Source organism: Ictidomys tridecemlineatus, chromosome 7, assembly GCF_052094955.1.
Source record: "Ictidomys tridecemlineatus isolate mIctTri1 chromosome 7, mIctTri1.hap1, whole genome shotgun sequence".
Classification (NCBI taxonomy): domain Eukaryota; kingdom Metazoa; phylum Chordata; class Mammalia; order Rodentia; family Sciuridae; genus Ictidomys; species Ictidomys tridecemlineatus.
The window spans coordinates 6,584,962-6,608,238 of NC_135483.1; the positions used below are offsets into that span (position 1 = coordinate 6,584,962).

Below are 23,277 nucleotides of genomic sequence, written 5' to 3' on the forward strand. Positions count from 1 at the left end.
GTCTAGGTTCTGTTTGGTGCCAGAGTCGAATCTTACCCTAGGATCAAGGGTATTTGTGTCAGTGGTGGCCAGAAGCTCTTGCCTTACTGGAAACATGGTCTCCTGGGCTTTGTGGAGGGGACTGGCACTGCTGGGCCAGGGTGCTGCGTTCCCACCTCTGGCCCTCCACTCCTGTTTGTCTTGCTTTTCACTTGTTTTAATTTAGTGAGTGTTAACTATTCCTTGCCCCCACCAAGTTCTGCAACATAAAGATAGAGAAAACATAAGCCCTTGCCTTGAGTTCCTGACAGCCTGCTGAGGACACAGGTACATCAAAATGATAAGCTCCACCAGCAAAATAAACGAAGCTCAGAGAAGAAAGGTTTCAACTCTGGCTCAGGAGAAAGAGGAATAGAGGACAGAAAGCCGTCCTATCAGGCAGGTGCAGGCAGAGGTGCAGCCTTGGGAGAGGGCAGGGCAGGGGAAGGCCAGTGCACACAGAGGCCCTGTGCATGCTGAGAGAGAGCCTGAGCATTAGCTTCGAGCTGTGGAGCTTTATAGGAAGAAGAGCACCACCAGCCTGTGCTGCAGGAAGACCAGGTCTGCATACATGTGACAGTAGATGGGGGCTGGGTGCACGGTAGATGTAGGAGAGTTGGGATTTGACCTGGATGGACCAGGCAAGGCTCTCTTCCTCAGTGAACCTGGTACCGTGAAAGGTTACCTGCCCCTCCCCCTGCCCACATCATCCAATAGAATTTAAATCAAGTACAATATTAAACCATAAAACGGAAAAGTTATGCATCTGGTACAATTTTAAATGCTTTCCTAGATTTTTTTCTGGAAATTACAGTTCAATAGAACCATATTGAACCCCGTCTCCTTACTCGTTTTGAGTCCTGCTCTCAGGTGCCTAAGCACATACTTGTGGTATTGGGACAGGAAGCCCATGCAGGAAGCTCCACAGAGGAAAGATGTGGCCCTTTGTCCAGTCTGGAGGTTGGCCACCCCCAGAATAACAAGAAGCAGGACCCCAGTGTATGGGGTGATCGTGACCACTAAGCACATGTGTGATGTGGTGCACTGTTTTGTGAGTCTCCTGTGACATCTGCTTGTGCATGTGTGGCATGCAAGTGAATCAGCATGGCTCAGTTCACACTGCCCTGCTGGCCCCTGCCTCTCTAATCTGAGAGCTAGCTCTTGCTTCTCTCTGGAGATGGTTCCCCTTGGTGAGGACATGCAGGAAGGGTTTGATGATGGTAGCTCAACAGGGCACCATGGAAAGGAGATGAGGGAACAAGGTCATTGTCCAGGCAAGGTACAGTGGCAGGCTCCCACCTCTCCGTGGAGCTGATTCTCATCTTGCAGGGCAGGCCATATTGCCCAAGGTCACTGGCAGACACAAGACCATAAATCAAGACACAGGTGCTCATTCTTTGCTATGCCCAAGTATTTCCCCTGACAGATAGAACAGGGCTCTGATCCAGAAGTCCAGCTTCTCTAAATGCACAGTTGTTTGAATTCCTTACTCTTCTGAGATGACTCCTCCGCAAACCCCCTCCTCCTTTAGATCCTCCCATTCTACCTCCTCACACAATGTACCCTCGACCTCCCCTTCTCCACTCTCCCTCCCCACTCACATCCCTGGCTGGAAAGACTTCACAGCATGCAAGACTCCTGGATTCAATTTCCAGATTACAGCAATATATCTCTCTCAAAATTTGAGCAGGATCTGTTACATACTCTGTGACCTTCTGAAGGCTCTTGCCACCTCTCAGGACCATGACTTGGAATACTTTAACAAGATGATACCCTTAATAAGAAGCAGGTCCAACTAGGTTCTTTGTTTGTGCATTTTGAGTCCAGAATCAGCATGATTCTGTGCTCTCTCTATCCATCACCTCCTCTCACTTCGGTCTCATAGTGATATAAATTGCATTTCCAAACTGAGCCATGCTCTGTCCTGCCTCCTCAGTAATAAACGCTGCCTCTTTCTTTCCCACAAATAACTCCTACTTATTCTCTGAATCTCAGATACACCTCTTCTAGGAAGCCCTTTCTGACCTGTCCATGGCTGTATCACCTACCTCCGCGCCTTGATCACATCTTGCCCCGCTCTTGCAAACTCCATGCAACTCCATTGCAAAGATGGTCTCCATGTGAATTCCTACCACAGGACATGATCTTCAGGAGGGAGAAATGCCTTGATTTTAACATGTCACTGATGGTAACACACATCACCAGTTTAAAAATCACTTTAGTTGATTTAAGAAAACCTACTTATGAAATATAAGCATTGACGATAAAACACATCCCAATTTCATTACTTTACCAGATAAAACAATGTTGAGCAATAGGACCTGTTAACTAAATTCTAGATCTTAGCCCCCCACACAGAGCAGGGGTGGTAGAGGTGGTTCCTGCCCACGACCATCTATGCTCTTTTATTTTCCACCCCCATGGAACCAGGTATTGTCATTTCACTCTGTCCAGCAGGTCGGCCATTCCCCTCCCTCTTGTTCCTGTGATTGGAAATGAAGGACCTTGTGGTGGTGGAATTACAGGTGAGAACCATTCTGGGTTTCTGCTTGTCCACATCCGCACTGAGGAGAACAGCGACGTGTCATCAAGTCACTAAAATTCCATGTTTATTTCCTTGCCGCTGTGGTGGCCATCATTGTTGTTATTGTTACATCGTGGTCAATCCGACCTTTATTGATGCAGTAGGTCAAAATAAGCTCAAATGATTGCCTGAAGTTTGAAATTGGAATGTCAATTGCAACAGACAACAGGCGAGGTGGATATGACTAAGCCTCCTAAGCTGGAAAGTGCTGTACAAACAGAGCTGCTTTTACGAGAGCTGGTGTGTTCAACACCACCCACATGAATGCCCAAAACTCTGGATGATGTCACCTCCCTGTGCAGGTGAGGGGTCTGTGCTTCGTCAATGGAGGAGCCTGTTCACAGTCACGCACATGGAACGTATCAGTGGTGGGGTCCAGACTCCCAGCCTGTCCTTCAGTGTGAAGCCCAGACTGATTTTCCAACTCATCCGCCACGAAAAGCAGGCTCCTATGAGACCGCCATTGCCTTGGGTCACCTGGAGCTTCAGGAACCTTGTGCCGGACTCAGGAATATACCCCTCACACCGAAGGAGAGCATCCAGATAAAGAGGTGCTGGCCCCTGGGCCTGCTCAGAAGGACAGGGCTTTTCCTGTGAAAGCTGCGTGCTGCTCCCTGCTGGACTCTCCCCCTCCCTCTCCCAGCCACAGCCTCAAGTCTCATCAGCAATTCCTCCAGCAGGGCAGACTCAAGGGTCACAGGACTGGTATCCTGGTGGGGTAGGGGCTCTATGAGCCTGCAGCTCAGCAAAGGTGTCCTACCTGGAGCTCGGTGAGTGGGGCTGAGGGAGGAAACACCTGCAAGGGCAGCCCCAAGCTGACCTTTGGGTTCCATGAATCAAAGCCCCAGTGGGCAGAACGGACCCGATTCAACACGGGAATGGCTCCCAGGTGCCCAGGAGATCTCTTCTTGGCCCCACAGGGCATGTGTTTGAAGGGATAATGATCAATTAACAAATAGTTGTCATCCCAGGCTCTACACTAGGCCCTTGGTTACTGGTACAATACTTCAAAACAATACAGACATGCTTCTGAGACTAATGAAGGCTTAAGCCCAAGAGAAAACATGCAGAAGCCAATAATTGTAAGCAATGTGAAGGTCACAGGATGAGAGTATCAGAAAGTGGAGCAGTTTATAATTAAGTTATTTAACTCAGACTGCTTTGCCTGAACCCCAGTTCCACCACTGATGAGCTGTCTAACTGAACATTCTGAGGACCAGGTACCTTGCATGTAAAATAGAGATAATGTAGCTACCTGAATTCATAATTGTGCCATGAGAGTTAAGTTAGACAATTCATGTAAACTGCCTAAGAGTGACAACTACATAGCAGACCCTCGAGAAGAACACCTGTTAATCCTTCCTTTATTATTTATTACCAAGAAGTTCAGGGTGCTGCATCAGCACAGACCAGGGGTGTGAACCTATCCTTCTCAGTCAGCACAGGCTTCCAAGGAAGTGAATTTGAAAGTCAGATCTGGAGGACGAGTGAGGCAGGCAGGTGCAGAGTCCTGAGGCGTTTCTTAGAGAAGGGCTGGGAAGACGAGCGTGAGCAACAGCTTCAGCACCAACAACATCCGTACAATGAAAAGGGTTCCATGTGGCTGACATATCAAGACTATGTAGCATAAGCAGAGAATTTTGGGCACCGATGAGAGTGTTCAGTTTGCTTTCATTACCAACTAAGTAAATATTTTTTTTCTTTTAATTTCCTCCAATCAAAATGCAGAGGTTGGTAGGGGCATGATGGGAAACAGGATTGGGAGGTCAGTTGGGAACTTCAATATGCATTCCAGGTGCAAAGATTGTCTGTCTTCATAGTTGTTGTGATTTGGATCCGGAGTGTCCCCCACAGGCTCATGTGTCGAAGGCTTCTCTCCAGTGCAGTGAAGTCCAGAGCTGAGACTTGTGGGAAGCAATTGGGTCATAAGGCTCTGATCTCATCAGTGAATTAAGCTGTTGATGATCCATTGCTGAAAGGACTGTTGGGAAGAGCTGTAACTACAGAAGGGGAGACTTCCCACAGGAGTGGGGTGCTGGGGCATGCCCTTGGAATTATTTCTTGTCACCTGTCCCTTCGTCTCTCTGCTTCATGGGCTCCATGAGTTGAGCACCTGTGGTCTTCCACATCACTCATTCAGACGTGATGTTCTGCCCCATCACGGGCCCAGAAACAATACAGCCAGCTGATCTTGGACTGAAATCTCTGAAACCATAAACCAAAATAAATCTTTCCTCCTTTAATAGATTTTTCTCAGGTATTTTGTCACAGTGATAGAATACTGATTAACACAGTAATGTATTCCCCCAGTTCTACCATATCCCATTTCTCCATGACAAGGACTCAGTTCACAACACTGTCCTATCTTTCCTGGAATTCTACAAAAGCTTCCTTAGTTGCTATTCTGGTTTTCCCTCATGCTACCCCCCTGCCCCCAAAAGCTTAATACCCACAGTCAGCAACCAGAATAATCTCTCTAAAGCATAATCAGATTATTGTCATCCTCTGCTTAAAACTATCCAATCACATTCCTTTTCACTCAGAAAAAAAAATCCATAATCCTAACCATGATGTATATAGTTCTTCATAAATAAATCTGATTTGTCTTCTTTAACCATTTCAGTTTCAATTTGGCAAATCTACTTCTCGGGGAGACTTTGAGACCACTCTAGGTAAAGCCACACTGTGCCTGCCCTCCCCACAGCACACAGGATGCTGCTCCCTGCACATACTCCTGTGTAATGGAAAGAGACTCTGTCAGGACCTGAGCATCTCTCCTGTGCTCATTTGTCTCTGAGTTGGTTATTATTTCCCTCCCTAAAAGATAAATTCTGTTAGGCAGGAGTTCTATCCACCTCATCTACCCTGTGTCCTTAGCACATAGAAGAATTTTGGGCACCCATGAGAGTGTACAGTCTGCTCTCATTACCAACTACGTACATATTTTTTCTTTTAATTTCCTCCCATCAAAATGCATGTTCCCAAGTGGATATCTGTTCACTGCCACAAACCCCCACGAAGCACAGAGTTGCCAATGAGGCTGCTGTTGTTTGGAACCCCAGACCCTCTCTGGTCTGAATTTCATCTGGTTGTTACTTCTAACCACCACCAGCAGCACGATCACTTCGGTGTCACCTCAACATCACCACCCGAGGACGGCCTTCACCAAACCCGCTGCCGTGCCCACGCACTGCTGACTTTCTCATTAAGTCTTCAAGAAGAATGCTGGCTCCGAGCCCAGTTTAAATGACTTGCCCAGAGTCAGAGTTAGCAAATGAAGGAGTGGGTTCCAAGCTTGGAACTGTTTGGTTCTACCTATCTATTTCCCCCAGGGCGAGCCTGCCTCTTCCCTTTTATTTCAATCCTCTTAGCCCAGATGCATTGTTTGGGTCTTTAAACAGTCCAGCTTACCACCACCGTCTGTTGGAATTTTTTTAACTGAATTCTGCACTGACCTTCTGGCTTGGCAGTGACTTCTGAATCATCAGCATTTGGCCACCCTGTGCAGAGTTCTGAGAACAACCTCTTAGCAGGAGGAAGATGAAGAGTGTGTGGTCAGAATGGGCTCCCAGGATATGCAAGCACTTACCTCTCAGAGGGGCTCTCACCAACCTCGTGTGATCCTTTGTCTCTAGTGAGCATTTATTGTCTTAATTTTAATGCAAAACATTCAAAGTTCACACAGTCCCGCCTCCTGGAGTGTACATCCCTCAGAGTAGCCACGGGCAGGAGTCCACTTGCCAATTCCTTTGCAAAGATGCTTTTAGAAATTAAGAGATCCTGAAATGAGTGTGATGAGATGGTGTTCACTGCTCTCAGGGAGTTAACCATTATACCAGGCTTCTGGAATGACATCAGTAATAGGACAAAGAGCTGCAGATTTGAGTTAAATCTTTGACATCACAAGGAAAAAAAAATAGTCAGAAAAACATGCCTCGCATTTTCTTTCCCTTGTCAGACAAATTGGTATTCTGTTGATCTTCTTTCTGAAATATCTGGCAATTCAGGCCATTACAGAGAGAAAACAGTCATTTGTCACCACTTTTCTCTGATGCTTAGATGTGCTCTGTCAAAGATGATTTTTCAGACATAATCCATCCGTGTGAGGATTGCTATTTGTGTTAATTACTACGTGACAACTCGGATTTCTCCAGAGGGCCCCCTAATTCTTGCGACTTATTTAAAGCAGGGAGAAGCACATCCACTGAGCAGGAGGTGGAGTGTGGCTCTAGCATTCCTTCCAGGGCACCTCTTGCCCTAAGTGGTTTTGTAAGATGTTTGTCTCAGACACAGCCAAATGTGTATTCGTGTGGTCAAGCTTTTTTCTTAAGGACTGTCCAGGCTGTCTTATCTGCACTTTTGAAACTCAAAACTCTTTGAAAGCTGAAAGTTTTTCATAAGCACTTTGCAGAGAAACTCTGTCCGAATTGCCGTAAGGCTTTTTCTAGTCTTAACTGATCCCATTACTTTTCCTGGTTTACTGCAGAAATACTCAGGCGTTTGCTGTCCCTCATCCACTAAGGATATTGCCTTTCTAAAATTAAAAGATGGGAGAGAGAAATAAGAAAAGGCAAAAATTCTAAAGCACATCAGGCCCCCAAAATTCTTAATAAGTTATTGCACAACCGCATTTCTGCCTTGATGACCTTGAGCAGATGCACACATATTCTGTTAGTGTAAAGCCTTGGGTTCAAAGGGCAGATATTGCCAGTTCTATCAATCCTGGGTCTTGCTTTTTCTCTCTATGCCACCTTCTCCTTTCACCCTGATAGAAAAGACCTCCTCTGTTCCCATCATGCCCCAGGCCTCAGATCCTCCACGATGCCCTCCCTATTTCTCTAACACAGTAGTAGACACTAAGAATTTGGATGCCTTCATCACATTTGAAGGTGGATTTCTGCTTCATTGCATGCACATCTCCCTACATGAGGCAGAGTTCAACATTCCTTTATTACTTATTATACAATCATTCAAGCAATGATTTGACTTTTAATGTGGGGCCCATATATTATGTAATTTCATATTTATTTTTTTCTTTCACCATTGCAAAAAAAATCTTTAATGTACTTGTTAAGGCCTCCATTTATTGTAATACTTCTTGAAGACTAAGGTTCAGGAAAATTAGACATTTTGTCTAAAGGCATACCAGTTGTAAATTACAGAGTTAGGATTTTAACTTAGGTCTCTCTGACCTAAATGTCCATGTTCTATAGATACTCCAGTGTTTGGGGGACATATTGTCCTATTCACTTTGTCTTAGCCAGGCTTTGGGTCATTACCAAAGTGGTTAGTAAATAGGTAGTTTAATATACTCCTCGTTCTTCCAGTGGATGACTCAGAGGAACACAGATGCTAGCCACCTACCTGCCTCATAGATCAAAGGAGCTGCATGCCAGCCTGAGATGCTGACCTCTGGTCCCCTCCATAACATTAGTCTTTGCATGTTCCAAAAGAAACAATGACCACCCCCCACACCCAAACTCCCTGCACTTAGCCATAAAAAAATGATGTCATTTCACTTTGAAGGATGATTTTACAGCTGGCTATCATGAGAGTCACTGAGAGTGAGGCTCCAGACCTGCTTGCTCAGCTGCCTGCACTCCCCCAGCACTCCCACCTTGGACGTTGAAAATGATTGTGGTGAATCTGGTGGCCACTTTCTCATCCGCAGTCAAGAAAGGGCAATCTACCGCAGGCCCATTCTGAGAAATGGAGAAAAGGCATATTCGTCTGTGGTTCCTGACCCTGGTTAGTCCAAGACCATTTGTCTTTTGCCTGGTTCATTTCCATATTTCCATAGTTCTCCTTGGAATTCGCATTTTTGTTTAACTCAGTAATGTGCGATGTGACTCACCTGTGTGAATCTGTGTAGTGATGATCTATTCTGTTTCACTGCTGTATGGGATCCCAAAGTAAAATTACTCCATAATTAATTATTGGGTCATTCCCAATTTCTGTTTCCTCATTCATTTGTCTATTCACCTATTCTACATTTTTTTCTAAAGCCAACCACTATTTTATACAATTAGCAAACAGCAATAAACAAATGTAGTGGTGTCCTTGTAGAACATGTATTCAAAAGTGAAGAGGCAAATTCAGCAAATGTGAACATGGATGCCCCATGAGTTTCAGGATGTACCCTGAAACTCTATCATACCTTGAAATTATTGTAAGTCGAGAAAGCACTGAATACCTCTAACCTCCCAAACATCACAGCTTAGCAACACAGTCCTCTGTGCTCACCCACTTGACTGAGAGGCCAACCGGATGCTCTATCCCACTGCTGCTGCCCAGCACCATGAGAGAGGGTCTCACCACACATAACTAGCCCAGGCAAAGGTCAAAATTCAGCATCATGGCATGTTTTGCACTGTGTGCCTCCAGCTGTGTGTCTGTGTGGCCTGGGGGACTGGGAACTCCTTAGTATACCAGCGGGTGCTAGAGCTGGCATCCTTGCTAGTCACATCTCTGTATTTTTCTAATAGCAGAGTAGGAAAACTCTAGTTTCCCCCTGACTTTGTCCATAATTAGCCTTTACAGATTCTCTTTGTTAAGTTTGGGCTTATAAAATGGTGCCTTATTGTCATTTTGTATAATGTTTTTCCAGTTTGTGGTTCCCCTGGTAGGGCGGCTCTGCCGTCTTCTGCACTGTTGTCAGCTCTCTGGAATAAATGGAGGATGACGAGCTCCACACCTGTGCCAGGCCCATGTTCATTGCTAGTCAGACCTGGTAAGAGACCAACATGTGGTAGACCTCATGTGCGTGCCCAGGTCTGTTCCTGGCCCTATGCTGCCCCTGATCTAGGTGGGAGCTTGGTGGCCAGAGACCTATTATTTGATGGTATCTGGAAATAAATAGAACACAAATGCATTATCTATTGGGACATCTCAAGATTATATTAAGCACACCCTCTTGGACTTAGGTTTGCAGTTATGAGAAATGACTTCTTTTAGAGTGCATGCTTCTTGGTATTAAAAACACACATGAAACCCTGTGGTGCCTCTGAGCTTCCGGATGTGGCTCCCATTTTCAGGTGGGCTTAAGGACAGAGTCTCAGTGCCAGCATGTCTCACATGGAGAAGCCAGTGAGTACTTCATGTTGACTCTAATGCAAACAATGATGTGAACACTTTTAAAAGTTACAATATTATGGGGCTGGGGCTGTAGCTCAGTGGTAGAGCACTTGCCTAGCATGGGTGAGGCACTGAGTTTGATCCTCAGTATCACATTAAAATAAATAAATAAAATAAAATTATAAAGAGTATGTTTTTTAAAAAGTTATACTATCATTAAAATAACTGTTCTATTCTCAGAAATACTAAAAATACCAAAAATGATCAAAATAAAATAATTTTATTCTGAGTCACACCACCCAGGTATGTAAATATTTATCATATGTATACATATTTTCAAACACTCATTCTCACAATCACTCCCAGAATATATTGTGCAACTGATATTCTCAAGCTTAGAAAAGAAAGTACATCTGGAACTCACAGTCCTATAAATCATTCTCATTTCTTGTAGAACCTGGTGATACCTGATTCGATTTTCATTAGATAGTATTATTCTCTCCCAGAATGTTAGTATTTCACAGTACCTCTGGGTAATAAGAGCATTCATGAACTTGTGCAAACCCAGGATGGATTCCGGCCCTTGTCACTTATCAGCTAGGTGACAGAAATAAGAGATTCATAGATGGCACACTGAATTGCAGAAAACCTTCTGTGTTTGCTGTTGTGATAAGTGGGTCACATCATCTCCACTTCACAGATGAACACATGGAGGTACACCTACCCTTGAAACTCTAAACCACGAGCAATGTGCCTGGCTTGAGGCGCCTTGTATACACAGGAGGGTTTGTTCCTTTCCCTCCACTGCTGAAGAATCAGGTCTTATCAACTAACACTGTGATTATCTGTGCCATCTCCCAACTTGAAAATCAGCTGTGGGGCTAATCATATTGACCAAATTATATTGTTATATTATGTGCATGTGTGAGTAGGTAACAACAAACCCCACCACTATGTACAACTGTAATGCACCAGTAAAAATATGAGGGGGAAAAACAGCCATGGGAAAGGAGAGGAGTCAAAGTGACATCATCATGGCTCTCAGCCCTTCAATTGGTCAGTCACAGAGGTTCTTAGAACTGATGCTCACAGAGGGGCTGGGCCCAAACCACACCATCCACATTCACCACCCTCAGCTCAGTCTATCAAAGACCCCAGCTGTGCTTGCCATGAAAAAGCAAGCTTCCAAAAGTACTGCAGAGGCCAGAAGTGCTGTGACATCTTCAGAATGCAGGTCCCGGAAGCCACCCTGGGCCAAGGTCTCAGTGCACTTCATTGGGTGGGAGGAGTTTCCAGAAGCTCCATAGATCCATGGAGACCTGAGGAGAGGAATGTAGGAACACAATGCACGGGCACTGATGAGCTGTGCCTGCTGCAGGCAAGTGGGGTCCACACCATTGCCAGACAGCAAGACTGCATCATACCCACTGCCCGTGACCTCTACCCCAGCTAGGGCTGTTCCCAGGGAGATGAACCCCAGCATTCTGGCCCGCCTCTGCCCTGATTCTGGGTGGATCAGGTTCTGCCCAGCAATAGCCTCAGAGAGTTCTCCATATTTGTATTTGCAGAAGAAAGGTCTTAGCATAAGGAAAAGGAGAACAATCAAGAGAAAAGAAGGCGGCAGAAACAGACCCAGCGGAAAACAGAAGGGGCAGCATCTGGGTTTAGGGTAGCAGGAAATAAAGGGTGGCCAAGACTGCAGTTCCACCACAGTTGCTTTATAGATATTAACACACACCCCAATATGTAGGAAAGGAAAACACATCTATTGAACTGGGTGTGTGAGGAGCACATGCAGGCCTCTTCTCCCTGGGACCATATTTTTTAAACAATTGCTGAATGCCACTCCCTGCAGAGAAGGAACAAGGCTAAATGACCTTCCTAGTTTCTTGTGTGAAGACCACCGCAGTGATCAATAAACTAAATACGCTTGACTATGTGCAGAAGATGCTAAAAGTATCAATATGTCAAGGTCACTCAATTTTATTTCTCATATTTGTTTCTAATATAAAGTATTTAATTGCAAGCTTAGGTCATTTAGGGTTTAATAATAGTTTTAGTAGCTCAGTTCTCAGTGTGTAGCTCTCCTGACGCTGTCAAGTGCTGAAGCCAGATTTAAAATTAGGTAGTCAGTGTAGTTAGGTAAAGGGTCTAATATCACATCGAGTGAAATCTAAAATGGAGGCCATGCTGATAATGATTCCAGGGAAACCAGGACAACTCATGGAATGTTAATGAAGTCCCAGAAAGGCTCTAGGCCAAAGTCCACCCCAAAGAAATGTTAATGGACCCCAGGAAACAGCCCCCAACAGATTTGGAGATAGCTCATCCCAAGAAGTGATAATGAAGTCCTTCCTGCCCAGATTACTTCTTTGGCCCACCTGTGTCCCACCCCTCTGGCCCTCCAACCTACATTCCATCACCAAAACTATAAAAAGGGGAGACAACCGCACTTCCACGGATTCCACCTCTTGGGTCCCCTTCTTCCTCCGGGAGAAGTCTTTTCTGCTGTCCTTTAATAAACTTCTAATTTCTACTCTGACCTTGCCTCTGCGTGCTTCTTTGGTGTTATTCTTCAGCAATGGGAAAGCAAGGACTCTCACCGGTCAACAGCGGTAACAGTGCCACACCCAGTCTTGCCTATGGTGGACAGTTTGTGTGTACCAGTCTAGACTCAAAGCCCCCATGAGGACTTTTGATTGCCTGAGTGCTTTTATTTTTATTTTTTTTAACAAGGTGAGTGCTTTCTTTTCTTATCTTTTCTTTTAACAAAGTTATTTCCCCCCTTTTTTTTAATTATAAAACTGTATAACATAAACCTTGGCATCTTAACCACTTCTGAGAGTGTAATCTGGTAGTGTTCGGTACCCTCTGATGGCAGTAAAACCACCCTCCAGGACTTCTCACCTTGCAAAACTGAAAAGCTGCCGTTAGACAATCCCCTGTTCCCTCCCTCCTTCCCCCATCCTGGCAACAGCACTCAATGTTCTGCCCTTACTATTTTTTTTTTCTCTAAAAGTCTCATTTAAGCCAAATAAAAGTGCTACCTTCTTGTGGCCAGCTTGTTTCTCTTAGCTGTTGTCCCTGGGGCTCGTCGGGAGTACGGCACATGTCAGAATTACTTTGCTTCTTTGAGGCTGAATAACGTTCCTTTACGTGCAGATACATTTTTTTGTCCTTTTATGTGCTGATGGACACATGGGTTACTTCTGCCTTTTTGCTATTATAAACAATGCTGATATAACCATGAGTACAATCCTCATTTTTTCGAAGTGATGAGACAGAGGCTGGGCAACACGGATTTAATGTCTTGCCTGGTTAAATATCCACAGACAGTAGGGTGGGGGTTAGGATCCAGGTGGGTTTATGCCCACAGACCATGTTCTTTCCATTCATTCAATCTACATAATTTTAGTGCGCACTTGCTGTAACCAGACCCCCATGGAGACAGGTAGTATAGAGAAATGAACAAACCAGACATGATCCTGGCCCCCTTGATGCTTATATTCTAGTGAGGGAGACAGAAAATAAACTGGTAAACAAACTGCAGATGGTGATAACTCCAGAAGGCAAGAGGATGGGACTGTAAGAGAGTAACTGATGAGCAAGGGCCGTCTTTGCAGGCCACTCCAGGGGCATGGTGCTTGAACAGATAGATAGAAGCCATGGGATAGAAGCCAGGACTGAGAGGAGTCAGAGGAAGACCCTTCCAGAGGAAAGAAGCAACAGGCCACACCACTGGTTGGGAATGGGCTTAATCAAGGAATAGCCACGGCAGCCTCTTCTGGGAACAGAGCCAAGGATGCAGGGGCAGGTGGGTGCTGGGTCATGGCAGGACCCTACTGTGCAGTTTATTCTAAGAGCAACGGGAAACATGGAGGAGTGTAAGCAGCAGCGTGCAGTAATACAAGTCACATTCGACACTCCAAGTCCCTACATGGTTGCCAATAATCAGCCCTGACTTTTATTGTGTCTTTTCTGTGTGTCTGCCATGGTTTTACATTTATATTAACGTATTAGCAGGTCAGAGCTCATGGCTATCCTCTGTGCCCTGGGGATTTAATGAATCAAGGAACAAGCAGACATGTGGAGAGTTTATGGTTTATCAGAGACCCACCAGAACCCACTGCAACAACATCGTCTTCCAAGGGCTTCTGGGACACAAACCCCCACTCCTACAACGTGGTGCTAAAACCCATGTCTCCAGTAAGACAGGTCCCTGGCTCTGGGAACATTTCTTGCGTCTCATCCAGCCAAGGGTCACAAGAGCTTCGGGCTTCACTAGCCATGTGCGGGAGTGGCCATCAATCATTCAAGCACCTGGAGAAGCCGAGAGTCTGCTGTTTTGCACAAACACTGCTTGTTCTATGCTCAGTGCTTCAGCCCTCTGTGTCCTGTTGAGGCGACTGCTTCCTAGGCAGAGGAGAGCCAATGGTCCAAATGAGGATGGGCATTCTTTCTCCAGCAGGTACTAAGTAAAAGTGACCTCGATGGTAGATGACATCAAATCCCACAGTAACACGATTCAGAGGTCAGAAGGTGGAGCCACACATGAAGTGCCCAGAGAAAAGATCTCCGTTCTGATCTTCGGTGTCCCGCGATACCTTATGTGCCAGACCTTGATTACTACGGAGAAGATCATAGCCTTAGGGAAGCTTATTTTGGCTTCCTTTCTTGACATTATTCTTTTTCTTGTTCTCTATGGTAACAAAAAAAATGAATAATTGGTTTCATTTCTTTTGAAACTAATCTTTGGGCATTGATTAAAATAGCTGTTTTCACCACTAATAGGAGGTAGATATCTGAAATGTTACATGATTAAATGTCATACGTTTTTATTAGAAGAATAGGTGGGGCAAAATGTGAAGACTATCATTACCTTCTTTATTCCCTGTTTTTAGCAGAACATTTGTAGATGCACATAATGGTAGGATTTGTTGTTATATGTGCATACACGAAAAGAATGTAGCAGTACAATTTAGCCAATAGGTCCTCTGTTTCCTCTTTCTCTCCTCAGCCCTTCTCCCTGGCCCTGTCCTCTACAATCTCCCTTCAATTTTCATAAGATTCTCCCCCCAACATCTTCCTTTTCCTTTTTCCTCCCTAACTTCCACATTTGAGAAAAACCATATGACTCTTGACCTCCTAAATTTGGCTTATTTCACTTAACATAATGGTCTCCAGTTCCATCCATTTCTCTGCAAATGACATACTTCCATTCTTCTTTTTTTAATATTCATGTTTTATTTGTAGTTGGGCAAAATATATTTTTATTTATTTTTATGTGTTGCTGAGGATCAAACCCAGGGCCTCGCACGTGTGAGGCGAGAGCTTCACCGCTGAGCCACCACCCCAGCCCCATTCCATTCTTCTTTAGGGCCCAATAAAACTCCATTGTGGATATGTTCCTCATTTTATATATCCCTCTATTCACTAATGGACACCTAGTCTGGTTCCACAGTTTGGCTATTATGAATTGTGCTGCTATAAACATGGTTATGCATGTATCACTGTAGTACGATGACCTTGATTCTTTAGGATAAATACTGAGGAGTGGTATGGCTGGGACTTATGGTAGTTCCATTCTTGGTCTTTTGAGGAAACTCCATACTGATTTCACAGTGGTTAAACTAACTTACAGTCCCACCCACAGTGTAAGTCTTCCTTTTGCTCCACATTCTCTCCAGCACTTATTATTTGTATTCTTGATGACTGCCATTCTGACTGGTGTGAGATGAAATCTCAGTGTAGTTTTCATTTGCATTTCACTAATTGCTAATGATGTTAAACACTTTTTCATATTTTTGTTTGTCATTTGTATTTCTTATTTTAGGAAGTGTCTGGTTTAGTTCATTTGCCCATTTATTAATTGGCTTATTCATCTTTTTGGTGTTTAGATTTTTGAGTTCTAACATTCTTGATATTAATCCTCTGTCAGAAGAGTAGCTAGAAAAGATTTTATTTCCTCTTTTAAGTTTTCTCTCTCCCATTCTTGTTTCTTTTGCTGAAAAGAAGTGTTTTAATTTGCTTCCATCCCATTTATTAAACTCTCTCTTATTTCCTGAGCTTTTGGGGTCTTATTGAGAAAGTTGTTGCCCATGCCTATGTGTTGGAGTATTAACCCTACATTTTCTTCTAGGAGTTTCCTAATTGCCTATCAATTCCTATTTATTTGATCTACTCTGAATACATTTTACACCTTGAAAAATTATGAAAGAACAATAGCAAGCTGGTTTTCTTTGATTGGATTCTAATTGTCTTTCTTCAGCATAAATGATGTAAAGCTATTATCTACCTTATAATCTTTTATTACTCTGGCTTATATAATACACTGAAGTTATTGTTCACAGTGGCTTGAATCTTCTGAAGTTTTTTTAAATTTATTGCCTTCATGCTGAACAAAAATCTCAATAGTCCATTCTTGAACAATCTTCATAATGACATATAAATATTTAAAATATTATTTCCATGTAGCTGTTTTGACTCCTTTTCTACAGTACCTCCTCATTACCATATTTTTCCATATTTGACATTCTCAACACAGGAAATGTATTTTATTGGTTTTGCTGCCCAAAGTACAAGGTCTGGTGGGCCTGGTGCTACCAGACAGCAGTCTCCATGTCTTGCCGCCATGTTTTCCAGCACACATGTTGGCTTCTGTCACTCCTGTTCCCAGGCACCCCTGACACTAGAGCACCACCTAAACATCAAATCTGACTAAGAAGCAGAAACTGTAGTATTTTATTCATTTTTTGTTGCCCCCCAAATCACCTTGAAGCAGTGGCTTTACACAAGAGTAATTTATCTCTATCCATAAATCTAAGGTTCACTGGGCCCAACCAGGGGTATTCCAAATGCAGTCAATTGTAAGACTGCAAACAAGTGGTGTCTGGGTCCTCAGTCATCTTTGTTTACACAACTAAAATACCTGAAATCCACTCCCTGTATTCCGTCTCTCTTTTTCTCCCCTCATCTCTGTCCTTTGTATCAACATGGTAGCCTCAGAGTGGCTCTAAGAGTAAGTGTCCCTGAAGAAATATGTAGGAACCACATGGTCTTTCCCAACCTAGCCTTGAAGCCACATGATGTCACTTCTACCCATTCTGTTCCCAGAGCCTGCCTCTGCCCAAGGGGAGAGGACATTGATGCTACCTCTTGATGCAGAGTATATCAGTACATGTGTGGACATGTCTTAAAGTCATCACATGGAATTACCCCTTTGCTGAATATGTTCTCTACCCAGATACTACACCATACCCTACATGGTCTTATTTAATCCTCTTAGCATATCTTGAGAGATGGGATTGGTAAGTCCAGGACATGAAGCCAGACCCATCACTGTACCTGAGCTCTATCCCCCTAGTCTCACTGCAACAAGCACAACACAGACTCTGGTCAATGAATGAGTGAATGAATGAATCCTGAACTTTGAATCCTGTGCTCTTAAACACTCAAATATTATATACTCCTCTCCTGGGCTCTGGACCCTGTTTCCATGTTTCCAATGCTGGAATGCCCTTTTCTTTACCCATTCATTCATATTTCTCCAGCCTGGATTTATTTGGGACTTTACATGGTTGATGTAGATTCTCAATGCTAAGGATAAGAAGTGGGAAAACCCAGGTGGCTCTCGTCACTACAGCATTTACAAGGTAGAGGGAACAACTTTAAAAACTCAGTAGCATTCTGAATTAATGAATTATAGTTTTGATAAAAGCCATAAAAAATAACTTTGAGGTTGTGACCCAAAGAGGCTCCTGGAAGTTTCACTATTACTGAGAAAGATCAGCTCACAGCCCTGACTACCTAATTGGATCAGCTCTGTGTGTAGGGAACCAGACTTCATTCAGCTGGGCATGGGCAGGTCCCTTGGTCATTAGGACTTGAAGTGCTGCCTATGGAGGTCATCTTTCTGGTCATTTCATTATTGCATTGTGATTGCAGTATAGTGGCTAATGACTCTAGTAGGTTGTTGAATAAAGCCTGGTTCCTCAACCTCAGCCCAGGAAACATATGATAGAATTGTCATTTGTTGTAGGGACTGTCCTACCTATTGTAGGATGTGTCTTGGGCCTCTTCACAGGAGTGCCAGTAGACCACCCAGTTATGAACATACAGCTGTCCCCAGGCCTTGTAAATAGGAGAACGAATCTGCTCCCAGTTCAGGCCCACATGTGAGAGGCAAACAGACACTGGTACCAAGCCAGGGACTTTTCTTTCTTTGCTGTGAATCCTGGGACAAGTCACATAACCTCCAAAGGCTCAATAGCATCTATACCATCAGAATGTGCATCGATGGGGCTCACAAGGTTTAGGTAAGAAAGGTCACAGTTTTAAATCACACTCACTGATGCTTGTTATACTCTTTGGTATCATTTTACATGTTGTACCTCAACTCACTGAATCCTCACGGACATCTCAGGAGGGAGGTGTGATTATTTAGCTTCATCTATTTTAGAGAGGAGGAAAATGAGAAGATTTCAGAAATATTCCAAGGCCACAGATTGCTAAGTGAAAGATCTTCAAACTGATCCCACACAGTCTCTGGAATCCACAAATGACACACTGTTATTTCTCTACATTTGCTACAGAACCTTGTAGAAAGGACAGGTGGTTTCTAGCCACCATTTCTATTCCCATTTGCCCCTGGTTGCCTCATATATCAACACTCAAGATCTGCAAAAGAATGCTTAGGAGATAATCAAGAATAATTAAATGGCGTGTCATCTGCTCTTTGCACCATGGTAAGCACTGGAAATACAGAGGTGAACAATGCTCAAGACCTATGCCCAAGCTTTCCACATTCCCCCCATTCCTACCCTCAGTGGAAGCTCAAGTTCCCTCCGTGGCACCTCAGAGGCCTCGCACCAACAGTAGCATTTTTCCCACACTGGATGTCCGGAGGAATGAGGGAGTAACTGTCCACATCTGAGAAAGAATTGGAAACATGAGCCTGGAGACAAGGAAATAGTTAAAGTAACCCCTGCAATACACTAGAGTGCATGGGAGTCCTCCCCAGCACCCACAGTGGGACCAACGCAGAGGAACGTGCATTGTGATTCGGAAAGGGAGACTGTTTCTGAGTTTCAGTTTCCTCATCTACAAGAATAGTAATAGTCACACTAACATATCCAGATGCCATCACGAGTAGGCAGAACCACCTCAGAGGGTACATGTGACACACAATGATGAACCTCTACGTTAATTTCAGCTATTATCGCACTTGCTCTGAAACCCTAAGCTCTAGTGGTCTGAAAACACATCTCCTTTTCTTGCCCAATGCCCTTTCCCAATGCTCCCTCACTACCCTGAGGATAATATTATTGCAAACATTGACCTAATAAAGATGCACAGAAACCCACTTTCATACACTGAAGCAAAACAAAACCCAAAAAGGCAAAGCAATTCTCTTTCATGTTTTGCAAGTCCACTGGGATTTCCTTTCCAAACGAAGATATTCTACTTCTGTTCCGGGAAATAAAGATATTGAAAATAAGAAAGTTCCCCCTTAAGGTTCACTATTCAGTAGCTCAGCAGTTTTTCCATTTTATTTTCTCATTTCCCCATATATCATCTGACTTACACTCACTCTCCTGTGTTCTCTTGCCAAGAATATGTTGAATACATTTAAAGAGGGGGAAAAAAACAGCCGCTCAAACCAAAGAATCCGAATCTAAGAAAGAGTGCTTGTCCTTTCAATGCATTCATTCAGTAAATAATTACCATGCACCTACTATGTGCATAGTTTTATTCCATGCACTGAGCAAACAGAGACTTGTTTTTGTTTTGTTTTGGTTTTTAATGTCTCTACTCTCATAAAGCTTCTCCTCCATGGTGGAAACACAAGTAAACAAATAAGTGGTACTGTCTCAGGTCATGCTTAAGGCTATTCATAAAATTAAAAATGTTCAATGATAGGGGGTGATGGAATGCCAATGGTTCCCAAATTAGAAGGAGGCAGGGAAGGCCTCTCTGCAGAAGGGCTGAGTTTAAATTTGGTGGTGCCAAAAAGCAAACCCCGGGGAGCTCTGGGGCTGGCACTGCAGGTGGAGAGAGCAAGGGATGCCCCCTAAGTGAGAATTCTCTGGGGTCTGGCTGGAGGAGGACAAGCAAGGGCAACAGAAAAGGGATGACCCTTGAGAAGGTCGTGGGACAGTTCATATGTCACCTCCCAAACCATGGTAAGAACTTTGGACTTTACACCAAAGGAGATTAATGGGGAATTTAAGAGGAACAACAAAGAAAATGTTGAGGGTACAGTCTTGGTTAGTTTTGTATCAGAGTTGACTGAAGCACAGAGAAGACAATGGAAATGGAGAGAACACGTTAGAGGCCATGCTGATAAATAATGAGCCAGAGATGGTGGTGCCGAGGCCGGGGTGGCCACAGCATCAGTGGTAAGATACGTCCCCATCTGAGATGACCCTGTGGTTGACACAAGATTTTCAGCCAAGACCAAAGGTGGCTTATGAGAGAAATGGAGGACTAGGAAAGGGCCCGCCTGAGCGGCTGGATGGATCGTGGTGCTGTTTCCTGAGATGGGATGTTTCAGTCAGCTTCTGTTGTCGCTATGACCCCAAGACCCAACAAAACAACTTAGAGGAGAAAACGGTTATTATGGTTCAATCCCTGGTCAGCTGAGTCCGTAGCTCTAGGCCAGAGGCGAGGCAGAACATCATGGAGGAAGGGAATGAGAACATGAAAAGCAGGAAGCACAGAGAGCATCCTGGTTTCCCCAAAGTCATGCCCATGAGGCATATTGAGGCCTGTTAGAGGGAAGGTGGGATACAGGTGACTGAAACTTCATATTTGTAAGTAATTCCAATACCCCTCATGTCTCCTACTTGGGGATTTTCTTCTATTCATGTATTCATTCACTCATCCAAACACTTAACCAATAACTATTGGGTTCCAATTTTGTTACTACATAAGGAGTCATTGCACGTTGAGATGATCTGTGTCTTGTCCTCCATCAGCCCTGGGCTGGGCTTTGGTGTTATTTGCGGTGGTCGTGAAATAGAATCTAGACTTCTCAGTGTAGCATTTAAGGCCCGTCACACTCTGGCTCCAACTGCCACCTCTTCCTCTCCACATTCTGTGCAGTGATAGGACCCCTGCCTGGGGACTGCGTAGCCCTCCCTGATCCCGGCGGTCATATCAATTTGAAAGTGTTGCACAGACCTTCCTGTTCTGTGCTGATTCCCTCATTTTCCCATTATCTTTGCTGCTGTCTCTTCTGAGAGTTACAGGAGCTACCACTAAGTAGTCACATTAGCTTTTGCTTTTATTACTACGGGGTTTACTACTGTAGTCATAATAGTAGCTCTCAGTCGTTCATTTAAGCACCTTTACTGAGCAACTTTTGCTCTTAGTAAGCTAGGAAGCTACGAAGTACTTTGAGAGAAAAGAGGTGAAAGAATTACATTTATATTTCAGAATTATGATTCTGATTGTTGTATTGAGAATAAGTCAGTAAAAAGACAAGTCTGAAAGCAGAGGGAACAGTTAGGAGGCTATTGCAATTTCTGGATGAAAAAGGAAGTGGTCTCAGAACACCGTGGTACAGTGGAGCTGGAGAGAAGGGGTCAAGGCGGGCTTGTTATGGAGAGGGGAGTGTGCGGGGTGAATGGATGGACTGGCTGGGAGACAACAGAGGAGAGCCAAGGATGACTTGACTCTGGGCCTGAGCTAGAGCCCCCACTACTGAGATGGGAGGACGGGAGGACAGTGTGCAGAGAAGGTAGGGCAAGTTACTCCTGAACTCTCCCTTAGACATCCAAACAGTTAAACACTTACAGAGTAGAGGAATTTAATTACACCAGAATTTGGACCAAATACTAGGAAAACAAGACCAAAGATGAAACCTGTCTCAAAGCATCTCAAAACAAAAGGTATGATGTCAGCTTTTCAGGGAGGCCTGTTGACACGAACAAGCTAGGAGAGCAAAGATTTATTTTGACTCCTGGTTTCCAAGCCTCAGTCCAGGGTTGGCCTGGTCCATTGCAAAACATCACAGCAGAAGGCCATGGTGGAGGAAGCTGTTCATCTCATGGTAGCCAGGGAGACCCTTCCAGGGCATGTCCCGAGTGTCCAACTTCCTTGAATTAGGTCCCACCTCCAATGAGTCCCTAAAACCATAAGATCAGACCTGATCATTGATAAAATGCTCCACTCCTGAAACATGCTGCACTGGGGGACAAGCCTTCACCACATGAGCAATTTGGGGGACACTAAGATCTAAAGCAAACAGGTGTTAATGCAGCTCTATGAGAGGTTGGGAGTCTGGGTCATAGAAAAGGAACACCTACCAATGGCAGGATTCATAGGGAAGTAGTGTCTCAAGAGACTTCAAATCCGTTCACACCCTTGTACTCAAGAAAATAGGGCTGCTGTCATTGGTTAATTAATCAAAAAAAAATCAGTTAAAGAGAAGATCTTAAAAATGATGCATATACACTTAAAACATTTTATACTAACTTAAAACATAAAAATGAGCCTTCATTTGCCATGGTTCAGACGTACAGCCAAGGCCTGGATTTAAAGATGGGTTCTAGATTGATTGAAGTTCCTCCTAGTTTTTGGTTTTTTTTACATAAACCGTACTCATAATGTATGATCTTTGATTTCCAATATGAATTTCTTGAAAGTAAAGTAAAAATGTAAGGACCCTTGGAAAGCAACAAAATAGAAACTTCAGGATTTTTTTTTTTTACTTTATTACCTCCTTTTACTGATTTAACCATATTTTTTAAAACCACTCACTTTATCAAATCTTCCCCAAGGATTTACATTTGATTCATGGAAACAACTCTCCTTGTCCTTGTGCTCACATTTCATCATTTTCATAGTGATTAATTAAGTGTATAGATACAACAACAAGTTTAACTGACACAAACACAAGTGCTTTACAGGAAGCACCGACTCGCCCCTTGGGAGCAGAAGTACGCAGGTGTAGAGCAAGTAACTCGCCAGTTCAGAGCTGTCAAACATCTCCAGACATCTTCAGAATATCTTATTAAGAGTACCTGAGTTTGTTTAACCAGCAACTGATTAAGTAAAATTCATTTAGGGTATTCTTTGGGAAAGGAAGAGCATCTTGGAAGGCTCTATCCATGGCCTCTGCATCCACTACTCTTCCCCTCAATTACGAAGTCCTTGTGTAGGGCAGAAATGTAATTAACTTAAATATGTGACTTGGAACATGTCCACGATGTATTCCATAATCGTACCTCCTTTTCTTCAAGACAATCGAGGCACACCTGTCATCCTAGGTGCTACTGTGTATTCATTCACGTTATCCTCAGACAACCACAAGAGCTGGGTACGGTTACTGTCCTCATTTGCCAGAACAGTGCAAATTACTTATGGCATCAAGAGCCCCATTTCCTATCTTCTTTCTGCAGAGGTGAGACAGCAGAGAGCAGGTGTTGGCCATGCTTTTCTGAAAAGGGATGGATAATATATTGTTTCAGCTTTATGGCCTGCAGAGTTTCTGCCACAACTAATTGACTCAGCTATTGTATTATGAAGAAAACCATAGGTCCTGTGTAAACCAATAAGTGTGCCTGTGTCCCAGTAAAACTTTTTAAAGTTGGATAGAG

General features: G+C 43.9%; 1 long non-coding RNA gene across 1 annotated transcript; it reads right to left on the reverse strand.

The window, feature by feature from the left end:
- Positions 1 to 2,219: 2,219 nt before the first annotated feature.
- Positions 2,220 to 7,595, reverse strand: LOC144365392 (uncharacterized). Its single transcript, XR_013423764.1, has 2 exons — positions 6,192 to 7,595; positions 2,220 to 4,807 (listed from the first exon to the last, which is right to left on the reverse strand). It is a non-coding gene; the product is annotated as an uncharacterized LOC144365392 (long non-coding RNA).
- Between the last annotated feature and the right edge of the window lie 15,682 nt (positions 7,596 to 23,277).